The 12,587-nt window shown below is 40.0% G+C and overlaps 1 protein-coding gene across 2 annotated transcripts in view; it reads left to right on the top strand.

The window, feature by feature from the left end:
* The window catches only part of NKAIN2 (sodium/potassium transporting ATPase interacting 2), a 645,401-nt gene that overhangs the window by 291,201 nt on the left and 341,613 nt on the right, over positions 1-12,587 (top strand). The gene's annotated exons all lie outside the window — the stretch shown is intronic.

Below are 12,587 nucleotides of genomic sequence, written 5' to 3'. Positions count from 1 at the left end.
TTAATATATTTTTACTAAGCATCTGCCTCCGTTTATATGTGATCAGTCACTGTCTCAATACTTAGTGTATTGCAGCTGACTACATGAACCACCTCTCCGAAAGTTTAATGAATACCTCAAAAACATCTTTTTAAAGTACTGTATTGACAACTGCATGTTTCTCTTGCAGCAGACTTAATGGGTCACTGATGCACTTGACTTTTGTATTAAAAGGGAAAACATTTTCAGCAAGATGGAAAACCGAGCAGCTTCAAGTGGCATGATATTTTATACCTCCTTGAACTATAACAAGGCTGGTACATCACTGTTTGTGCCACTAAGTCTCCACTGTTACTGTTACTCTCTCAAATTTGTTTCTGTCCCCTCTACCACTCTGTTTCTGTCCTTCTCCCATTTCTCAGTGCCATACCAGTGTCAGATTTAGGAGATTCTCCGCTTGCTTGTATATATGTTTGATACTTCTTGTTTGTAGATTAAGGGAATAAGGTAGCTCGTGGAGGTATTTGTCCCCCTTCATCTATTAATGACATAGTGTATTAACAGAACGATTTCATGTATGTCACATTTCACCCAGATTCAGCTTTCTGTGTGTACTTTGGATAAGGCACAATGTTTGTGTATATGTTGTGTGTGTGTGTGTGCATGCGTATGTATGGGACAGACAGACAGTCAGACTGTCTGTCGCATACAAAAATACCGTATTTTTCGCTCCATAAGACACACCAATTTTTTAGGAGAAGAAAACAGGAAAATATAATCTGTTTTCTTCGCTCCATAAGACGCACAGACTTTCCACCCCCCCGTTTTGTGGGAAAAAAGTGCGTCTTATGGTGCGAAAAATACGGTAAGTATACGCGAAGGCTTTCATGGCCGGGATCTAATGGTTTTGGGTTTTTCGGGCTCTTTGGCTGTGTTCTGAAGGTTGTTCTTCCTAAAGTTTCGCCAGCCTCTGTGGCCGGCATCTTCAGAGGACAGAGGACTGCTGTCCTCTGAAGATGCCGGCCACAGAGACTGGCAAAACGTTAGGAAGAACAACCTTCAGAACATGACCAAAGAGCCCGAAAAACCCACAAAAACCAAAAATAAGTATGCTGCTTTTGATGTTATGTTTCCCTTTTCTGAATCATTTGCCATTAAAAAAATCACATGAATAGGACTTTACTAGAATTACATACTAGAGGTTTAAGCTTGATGCCGCCCATGATAAAATACTTCATATCTTGATAAAGTTTCATATTTCCTTGGTATGTATCACTTACTGTAGGCTTACTGATTCAGTCTCTAGTTTCTAGGATGTAACTGTGGAATGCAAGCATGTCTCATTAAATTTGTGCTTGGCTTGTTATTGCAGTTGTTAATGAACAGGAAATCAAATATCAAATAGAAACGACTAGTTCCCTGTATCTCAAAGACGATATTGTGCATTACAAGCACTGTAGCATGGAAATTGCAAATAAGCAATATTGAAGATCTAACATACAGAATAGTTTCCACATGGCTGGTTTTTCCAAGATGCTGTTTCTATAATAGATTCATCTAACTCTTGTTACTGTATATTAGTGAGAGCTAGAAAATATAGAGTTCAAGCTCCCTTCTAAAATTTTATAATATTTACATTAATTTCATTCCTGCATATCAGGTGGAAGAGCATCTAACCCATTTTCAAAATACTGGCACTGATGTGTTATGTTACCTTCCCATTTTCTTAACTGCAGTATTTTAATGAGTATGTCACATTAAATTTTCTACCAAGTGGTTCCATAGCTTCTGCTCTCTTTTGAAGGTCATTAACAAAAGAGATAAAGGAGGGTACGGCATTTACCAAGATCCAGGTCTATAGAGCCTGTGTCCTGAGCATACTCCTGTACTGCAGTTAGTCCTGGACCCCTTGTGCATGGCAGGAGAGGAAGCTGCACACGTTCCATATGCGTTGTCTCTGACACATTTTTGGTATCATCTGGCAGGACAAAGTTCCAAATAGAGTAGTCCTAGATCAAGCTGAAATTTTCAGCATGTATACATGACTGAAACAGAAACGTCTACGTTGTCTTGGGCATGTTGTGAGAATGGCTGATGGTCGGATTCCAAAAGATCTCCTGTATGGAGAATTAGTGCAGGAAAATCGCCCCAGGGGGAGACCACAGCTGTGATAGAAGGATATCTGCAAGCGGGATCTGATGGCCTTAGGAATGAACCTCAACAGATGGAAAACCTTGACATCTGACCGTACAGTTTGGAGGCAGGCAGTGCATCACGGCTTCTCCCAATTTGAAGAGACCCTTGCCCAGCAGGCTGAGGCAAAGAGGAAGTCACAAAAGCAGCAAAACCAGGGAACTGGACAGGGGACACATTGGATTTGTCTTCATTGTGGAAGGGACTGTCACTCTCAAATTGGCCTTTTCAGCCACACGCTGTTCCAAGTCCTTGATACAGAGCATGTTACCATAGTCTGTCAAGACTGAAGGATGCCTAAGAAAAGGAGGGTAGTACCATTGTACAGACAAATCTAGCCAGATCACTCCAAGACATCTTGTGCCCTACCATCCCTCCTCTACACATCTTCTTAAGAATGGGAATGGGCAGCTTTAAGGGTCTGTCTCACTGAGTGATTCCTATGATGGTTCTACTTCAGTAATCTCATGTTTCAATACTGTAGGAATGTTGCAACAGTCAACTGTTGACTTTACTGTGATCTTCTGATTACTCCTTATTTTGCATACACTTCTGTTTTATGTTACTATAGAACTGGTGTCAAAAGCTGAAATAAGACAGTAGTCAATAGCTTGATTGATGACTGGCCCAGATACAATGTACTCTGAGTACACAGAATGACTTTCCAGTTTTATTGAGCAAATGTAGCCTGCTTTCCCCCCACCCCCATGCCCATAGCTGTAAGAAAAAGGTGAATAATATAATAAAATAGATGGCAAAAATCTTGAATCCATGCACATCTGTCTTTCTCAATTTAATATTGCCTCTTCTCAAAAAAAAAAATTATTTTGGGGCATGGTCGGATTTCAAGTTTCTTTGATCTGCTTTACGTTTTTACTGGAATCTGGAGATCTGCAAACCAGAACAAAGTCCAAAAAGGGTAGTGCACTAGATGAGGCCAATTGCCTCCTTCATCTTACGAACCTTACACTGAGATGGTCTGCAGGTGCAAAACGAAATCTGAGTTTCTTACTGTGGAAAGGTGCTATATTTTAAGACCAAACACTCCCCCCTCCACAAATGGGCAGTAGAGCAGGACAAAGACCCAATCAGTGTCAACCAATAAATGCTTATATTTCATAGAGCAGAATTGGATGTTAGGAGACATTCCCGAGGCTGACCACAGAGTCTATGCCAAGAATTCCTGTCTAAGTTGCAGTTTTTTAGACAACAAACTGTGTCAGCATTTATCTTGATAAAGGCCCCTGTACATTTTTGCTAGGGAACACTGAAGCTCAGATATATATAATTCCCCCTGGCAAGTAATAAGACAGAATTACTTTCAAGCACATTTTGAGCCCTGCTATTTCAGTAGAAGACTAACTTTATCCTATGAATTTTTACAGTTAATTTTTTAAAGCTGGAAAGGACCCCTATCTGCCAGTGCAGAATCTGAAGCTAAAGCATCCCTGACAGGCATCCAGCCAACCCGTATTTTAAAACTTCTAATGGAGAAGCAACATATACAATTGGAACATAGAATGTGAAAAATATGAATCAAGGTAAACTGGAAACTATAAAGCAAGAAATGGAACATATGAACATTGCAGTGCTTGGTGGCAGTGAACTAAGGTAGACTGGAACAGTCAGACAACTACAGAGTGTTCTACTCTAGAAATGACAAATTCAGAAGAAATGGAGTGCCTCTAATACTGAGGCAAGATGTAGCACAGGAAGTTAGGGGCTATAATGCAAGTTCTGCTCAAATAATATCAGTCAGACTTTGTGGAAAACTTACCAACATAACCATCATTCAAGTCTATGCTCCAGTTACTGCTGCTGAAGAAGGTAACAAGTGGGGTACCACAGCGATCATTCCCAGTACTGATTTGTGTTAATGACTTGGATGATGGGGGTGCAAGGAATGTTTATCAAATTTGTGGATGACACAAACTTGAAATAGCTAATAGGGAAGAGAGAAACACAGTGCAAAAAAAAAAATATTGATAGGCTTGAGCACTGGGCTGAAACAACAAAATGAAAAGGTTTGAAGGACCTTAAAATTATTGTAGCTCATAAACAGAATATGAGACAACAGTGAAATGTGGCTATAAAAAGGCAAATGGTCTTCTAGGTTTCATTAACAGAAGTACAGTCTCCAAATTCCATGAAGCGCTACTTCCTCTCTCTTTGACACTGGCTAGGCCTCATCTTGACTACTGTGTTCAGTTTTGGACATTGCACTTTAAGAAGGATTCAGACAAACTGGAATAAGTTCAGAGGGCAGCAAGGGTGATCAGAGGATTGGAAACCAAACTGTGGGGAAAGGCTTAAAGAACTGGGCTTTTCTCAGCCTTGAAGGGAGGGAAAAGACTGAGGGGAGATATTATAGCACTCTTCAAATACTTTAAAGGTTTTTATTAAAGAAGAGGGGCAGGATCTGTTCTTAAGATCAAGAATAGTGCAGAAGACATAATAGTGGAAGCCCAATACAGGAAACCCAATTTCAATTAAATATCAGAAACATTTCTTAACTGTTAGAGCAGTACAACAATTATTCCATGATCCTATGATTACGTAAGAATACCCAAATCAAAATACGGAAAGCCAAAGAAAAATAGTAATCCAAACAATATACAGAAATAGAAAATCCAGGAAAGATTCTTAAGTCCTTTAAAATATTAAGGAGGCAATAGGCAAAATTTTAAAGTGGGAGTTCACACTACTGATAGTAATAATTCTCGATACTTGAAGGATAAAATAATGGTAGTGAGTACATTAAATAAATATTTGAAGATAATGGACAAACAGAATTCATTCTATCAACTGTCAGTACTGGACCAGAAATACAGAACTCTGGAATCCAAAACAGCTAAGGAAAAATGGCAGATCTCCAGGACTTGATTATACTTTTATGCAGCCATAAGAGCTGATAATCACTTAAATATTCTGCAGAATAGGAAACATTTCTGAAACTAAAACCTGCCAAGAAAGTTGAAGATCAGATGATAGAGGACATAGAGAAACAAAGAGGGAAATAACAAAGACGTATGCATGGGAATTGTAAGGATGCTATATGCTTGTTTCCACATTGTAAAATTGTTAGATGTTCTTTCAAATATTTATATAAAATAAATTACTGCTGAGGGCTATTTGTAGGTTGTTGCTACCTTTTCGCTTCTGGTGTTGATCAGTAACCCTTGGTATAATTTTTTCAAGACACAATGCTCACTACCCACTCCATTACTCATAACTCCTCATATATTGCACAGTACCTTTAATTGTATCTTTCTGACAGAACCAGTGAGCAGCAACACAATAGCAAACCCAATGATACAAGATAAATTGGAATCAGAGAGTGACAAAGAGAGACCTAGAGTAGATGACTCACTCAGACAAGTTTAGCAGTTGACATTTCATGAAGCTCCCCCAAAAAAACCTGATTCATTTTTAAGATAGCACCACAAGACTCTTGGGCTGTGCTGCAGCAGACTAGCACCATAATTTTTATATTTATTTAGTTTATTGTGATATTTCTGTCTCACCTTTCTTCCCAAAAGGACATGATTGCCACCCCCCACTGAATTTTTCCCATTGATAACAGTGCATGTGACCCCCCCCCCTAAAATACCCACACCCTTACCTTCCAAAGTATTGCATTTATTAAAAACAAAACAAAAAACAAGTACTCTCATTTGGGACAATAGTAACTCCATTGACACAGAGGTTGCTTCTCACATTGCTTATCTAGCTACCATAATTACTATATGAAACTGTCATCTTGCCAACTCATATCACTAACAGAGACACAGTGGGTACAATTTATATACCTTAATGCATTATTTAGCAGCTGGCACATTTTATGATCAGGTTTCTACCTCACAACCTTACGAATAAAACATATACTTTGCTCATATATAGAAGCACTAAATGTGCATGCATAAAATAAAAGTGCAAACTGAACTACCTGAATTAAGTGTCTGAACCATGTGGGAAATAGCACTCAGAGCTGTGATGACCACGCCTACTGCTTGGTATCAGGGCAGGATGTTTGCAGTGGATGTAAATTCTTGCTTGTCTTGTCCTTGCACAAACGGACAACGCCTTGTACATTTTTCTCCTCACCCTGTGGGAGGATGATGTTTTCTTGTGCTGTTATCTTAGTGTCTTTTTGGAAATTGTACAGCTTGCACACCTTGTATGACTTGCACAACTCCATTATTATGATTTCTTAATGAATGCATTCCCTAAATACACATCTGATATTGCAATATGTGAAGAAATTTTTTAAAAAAGTTCCTTCAAACCTTATTTAAACAACAGCAGTCTGAATCCCTTTGGTACTCCCAACTAAGGTAGACCCATTGAATCTGAGGGATTTATATGTATATTCACTGACTCTTCGGCAACTGATTTAATTGTTTCTACTCTAGTTGGAACTACTATGAATATAGGCCAACATTTATAAGAGCCAAAGCACAGGGTCATGCAGTACCTGTGATAAATCCACCATGATGAACTGAGAGACCACACCACTTCAGATTGTAGGTGCAAAGTTGGAAGTAAACATGATTCACAACTATTAACTACTGTGTTAGGGACATAGCTTGGAAAAATTCCTTATCATTGCTATGCAAGTTTTCTATAAGTTTAACCTATACAGTATATGCAGAGCCTTCAAACATTTATTAATATACCTGAAGTTTGAGTTGGTAAGCAGTAAGTATGAAATAGAATTGCCAAATGTGGAGTTTGACAATAAATTCAGACTAGATCAAAAGTCTAAGATAGGAGCCAGAAGAGGAAAAGTTATTTCTGTTCAAATGGAAAACTCTACCCAGAAATACTCTGTGAATATTTACGTTGTTCATAAGAGACAATGGATCAATTAAATGTATGCATGTTAGTTAATTTAAAAATTAATATTGATGCCTGAGATTAAGTATCTCTAGAATAATTAATTTTGTTTACTGATTTTATTTTAATTTAGAAAGGATTTAAAGGACATAACTAATAAAACTCTCTTGAGGAGTCTGATTTTCATTAGGCTATTGCTCAAATTGAAATTGCCCTTGAAAGACATAATGCATTTGTATGTATGCAGTTCAGAAATAGTGCTATTTGGATGTGCGTACTGAGAATTCTGGATTAAATATAAATTAGAGTAAGAAAAACCCTTATGAAGCAGTTTTGGTTACTATACCACTGAGAGAAGGTAGGGGTTATATATACTTCTCTGGGTTCCTTCAAGATTTGTATGATTGCTTACTCCTCTGTTTTTGGTTCACTCACAGAATCTAGACATTTGTGCATGTGTTCCCAAAAATTGCAAACCAGGGTTCCAGGCTGACAAGATAAATGCTTAGATATTTTACCTTTAGAAAACTGATTCGTGGGTGCTCATGAGATAACTATGGAGAGTAAAAAAGATATTATTAGCAAAATCAATGTGGTGTTGTAGCTTGAGTGTTGCCTTGGGACTTTGGGGTGAAGGTTCTAATCCCACTGAATCATGAAATTCCTTGAGGGACCATGAGCATGCCACTTCCTCTCTACCTGACCTTTCTTTGATATTGTGTATCTACTATATATGTTATACCTCTGGAGGAGGAGAACTTTGATCTCATTTGAGGAAAGGTGTAATATAAACGCAAGTGATAAATCTTATGTGCCAACAAATCGGAACTAGCTGATAGCAACCCTTATAGGCCTTTTGAAATAAGTGTGACATTTAAAGAACAGTTTTACCAGTTCTAACCCCCTCAGTGGTCAAGTGGGGATTTGAGTCCAGGTCTTCTGAGTCCTGGTCTGTCACTTGTCCACTACACCACACTGCATTTTCAACTAATAAATAAATAATTGTAAATAAAATGCATTGTAAATAAAATGTATCTCCTGTTTTCAGCTTAGTATTTCTAAAGATTGGTTTTCAATTCTTCTGATATTTTTTCTTATTTCCCCTCCTTTAAAAAGACTCTTTAAAAATGGGGAAAGGGAGTGGTACTCAAAGTACCTGATCTGATGTTAGCATGCAGAAGTTGAAACAAGGACACTCTGAGTTGGATTTCATTAAATAAACATTGTGAAAGTTTCAGGCATGATGAAATTTGCTTTGTCTGGTTTTCCATGTGTATATAGTTGCCTATGGTGCTGCTGTTTGTCTCCAACACTGCAGTTTCCACATAATTAGTTTCATGCTCTCTATATAATTAGTAGCATTATCACCTGCTGTAGTGTTGCCTTGTAAATTATCCATGCTGTTATAGGTTATGTACTAGATGGGGGTTCCTTCTCACCCTTTACTTGCTGAGATACTTTAAAGAGCTTATTGTTAGTATGGAGGGTCCTCTTCAAAACTGAAATTTAAATCCTTTGTAAATGAATCCCCATATTGGTCATTATGCCATTTGAATAAGAATGATATAATCTCTCAATGCTGTTCACATTAATCTGCACTATAGTCCCAAGTGGCAACTCAGTTTAGTCCTTTCTTATCTGAATGCAATGCACATCCACTGCACTCAATGGGATTTATCTTTTGTTACCTTTCTCCATAATCCTTATGTGGCCATCTCTAAACAATGTATTCTCACTATTCAGTTTTCTTAAGAACCTTTAAAATTCAGCAGACGCCACACACATAAAACCTAATTAGTTTTCTGCGGACATTTGTAAGATGAGCCACAAATAAGTGAAATCCTATTTTCCTATTAAGCACAATATTAAAATAGGGGGTTGGGTCTTGAGAACGTTCATGTCTTACAAATGACATCTTTGATGTCTTCTTCACCATCACCCCTTCTTTTACTTGCTTCTTTTGCTAGTCATTCCCCTCTCCCCTCCTCTGTCTTCTCACTCCTCCTTCACATGCCCTCATGCTTGCCTTTTGGGTGTTCTTCTCCAAGCTCTGATGTCTTCCATTTTCTCCATCCCTCCTCCTTTCTCTAAGTGCTTTGTTGGGCACTCCTCTTTTGTCTCCACACTTCTCCATCATGTTTTATTTGCTTGCTGGCTGGCTGGCTGCTCTCCTCTGACTTTTGCTATTTTACTGCCATGCTTGGTGATGTAAATGCTAGTTTACAGTCTGTTTACTGTGGTTGTAAAGTTGGTTTTAGGATGCTAGGACATAAGTCAATGCTGGAATTCTAGTAAAAGTAGGGGTGTTTAAAGTCAGCTATTCTAAATTGAAGATCCCCTGTAGTTTGTCCAAATGTTTCTGAAAATCCAATTAAAGTCCAGTTGAGATCAAATAATATATAGTGGATATTATCTTGGAACAGCTCTGTTTAAATTCTAGCCTCAAATCCAATTTTAAGCATTCACTTTATTCCTAGCTTCCCTCACACCAGGTTTTGGTAAAGTGTGGTCTGGCTAATACTGCTGAACACAGCATAGCCATCCATCAACTTGTAAAAGAAGCTAGGGATGCCCAGTGTAGTCCTGTCCCCTCCTTTCCTAACTTCCCCATATTTCTTGGCAAAGTCTGCAAAAGAGCTTTGTGTCTGAATATGGTTATAAAGCTGAACACAGTAAGAAGTGCTTCCTTGTTACTTGGAGCCTTTTAACTGTGTTCCCTTGAATGCAGTTACAGCTTCCCTGTAGACTTTGCAATACAGGGAGATCTTCATGGTTTAAGGGAATAAAAAACAATATCTGATATCTGAATTACCATCCAGTTGTACAAGATATGGGATCTTGAGGAGAAGATAACCCTGTTAGTCTACAACAGGGATCAGGGAACTTTTTTACCTTTAACCCCCTTAAAAATTTATATACGCCTACATTACCCCCTTCATTTGAAAGGAAGGATCTTAGTCACGCACAGCCAGTTGAGCACTGCCACTGAAGCCTCGCTGCCTATGCCCGAGCTGCCTGGTGGGGCTGCGCTCAGTCCTTGGCCCCGCGGGGCGGCTCCCTTTCTCCACCGGCGGGCGGCTCCTGGGCAGCCATCAAAGAGCAGCAGGTGGCTCGCCCACCAGGGGTGCCCAATGCCGTCTCCCGCTCCAGCACCAGCGGTGTCAGGGCTCCCATGGGCCTCGCCGTTGAAGCGCCGTGACAGCTGCCACATGGAGGGCGAGTAGCTCTGCCAGGCCTGACTGGCCGGCACGAAGGTGCCACCAAAGGAAGATGTGTGGCGAGGCAAGCGCCACCGCCACCCAACAGGCTCCTCTGGGAACTGGGAGAGGGCATGGGGCGGTGTCGACATCCCAGTGCCAGGAGGCTGAGCCTGGCCTGGGCTGCCATCATGGCTGCGCCCGCCCCCCTCCACTGCAATCTACCTCTCCAGGCACTGGAAGGGGAGACTCGTCCTGGCTGGGGCACTTTGTCCACTCGCCCTGGCCTCACCCTCTGCCATGGCCAGCCCTGCCGCTGCCGCCTCAGCTGCCGTAAGCTGTTGACCAGCGCCCATTGCCCACCGCCATCTGCTGTGGCTTAGCAGCCAGGAAACCCCCCCCCTTTGGCAGGAGAGGAGGAGGAGGAGGAGGAGGAGGAGGGAAGGGAGTTAGGGTCATATCCTCATTACCACCAGGATTTTCATTTTTTATCCCATTTGGGGTAATTTACCCCTGTTCTCTGACCACTGGTCTACAAGAAGAACAACAAAGAGCCTTGTAGCACCTTCAAGAATAATAGATCTGATTATAGGGAACACTTTTGTAAACCACCATTAGGCATTCTCTCACACTTACCTCACAGAAATTAAGAGAGAGAAATTCAGAAAGTGAGTAGGCGAAAAAACAAACAAACAAAAAAACCCTTGGCTCGCCTTAAGCAGGTCTTGCATGGACCAGGCTTGGTTTCCTGCTGCTCAAAATGGAGGAAAGGTTCCTTCCATGGGCAGAAGCAGAGAATGCTCCCTGCTGTCAACCTCCTACCTTGGTCAGTGTGCCTTCATTTCTCCCATTGATATCCCAGCTCTGCCAGCACATTAGAATCAGGGGCCCTGAAGCGTTCTTAATTTATGAATCTGACTGTATAAAGTAATATTTACTGTGGATACAAAATAAATCCTAAAGATCTACAAATGGCCCATGAGTGCAGCGTCAGCTTTTAAAGGACTCCAGTGAGGCAGAACACATTGCTTGAGACACATTCCAGACCTTGGAATCTCTTCCAGGAAAGGGTTCTTTTCATCCAACTCCAACTGTGCAGGGTCCTGCTCCTAAGCCAAAGTCATGTGTCTGATTTTTTCGCCATTAAACAAAAAGAATCACAAATTTCCTGGGTTGTTTTTTTTTAATATGGGAAGGTAATCATGTACTGTATTAAAAAAAACAGTAATGGAGGAAAGTAGCTCTAGAAGAGAGTGAGGACCAAACTGAACAAGGCGTCATCCGCATAATTAGCAATTGGGTGACTAGATTTAAAAAAAAATAAGTAGCATGCACAGTTTGCCTCACACTCACACACCCACACACCCTGTCCTTTAGACTAAGAGGCTGCCATTGGAATATGAGGCTCTAATCTTTTCTCCTCTACTGTGGTCCTTACCTGCACCACACTTTACGTGCTGTTTACATTGTGAGGAAAAGATCCTTTCTGCTCCAGTGGATGTCTTTTTCATAATATACATATAACAGGTTTGGGGAAACAGATGTTGATGAAGACTGTAGCAAGGGCCTTTTTAAAAGCCCTCCGCACAATTGCTAATTGCACGATTGGCACTGTGTCCAATTTGGTTGCTGATTTGTGTATGTGTAGGTAATTAGTAAACCTTTTTTTCTATTACCCATTGCATTATATTATAGAACAGCCCTGGAAAAACAGAAAGGAGAAGTCAGCATAAATAAAACATGCATTTGAAGTGGAAAATTTAGGGTTAACCATTGTGCTATTCTTCCTTGAACTTCTAAGCCAGCCAGCTACCTTCATGTAGAATTCCTGTTAGTGACAAGTGCTAATGTTTTAAGCACTATGTTCATGTCACTGGATAATGTCTTAAATGAAATCTGTATTTTGGCAACAAAAAAAAATGCCCATGCAAATGTGTTAACTGAGGGCAACTCATCAGCTTCTCATTGGATTGTCACTATGAAAGAGGGTGAGCTATTTCAGTGCAATCAACAGCTATTTTTCAAATTTACCAGCAGCCCAAATGGGCTGTGATAAAATAATTAATTTGCTTTTCCTCTTTTTTTATTATTATTTTAACAGTCAAAATGGTGGTTATGTACTGTAAAGGTTGCTATAATTGTTTTTTTTTAATTTAAAAATGAGTTTAAGTGCCAAATTTTCTTTTCTTTTAAAATGGCCTCTCAAACACTGTATAGTTAAAATGCCTTCTACAACAGAGGACACAAAAGAACATTTCCCCCCTCCCTAAATTAAAAAAAAAGGAGGGCATGAATGCCAGGGGACTGTGAAAATGGCCCTGGGACACATGTGGCTGATGTGGCCCACCCCTGCTATGAATGATACACTGTTTTCAGTAAAAT

Source organism: Pogona vitticeps, chromosome 1, assembly GCF_051106095.1.
Source record: "Pogona vitticeps strain Pit_001003342236 chromosome 1, PviZW2.1, whole genome shotgun sequence".
NCBI lineage: Eukaryota > Metazoa > Chordata > Lepidosauria > Squamata > Agamidae > Pogona > Pogona vitticeps.
The sequence above is the reverse complement of the archived record's forward strand: the minus strand, read 5'-3'. Positions and strand labels throughout refer to the sequence as shown.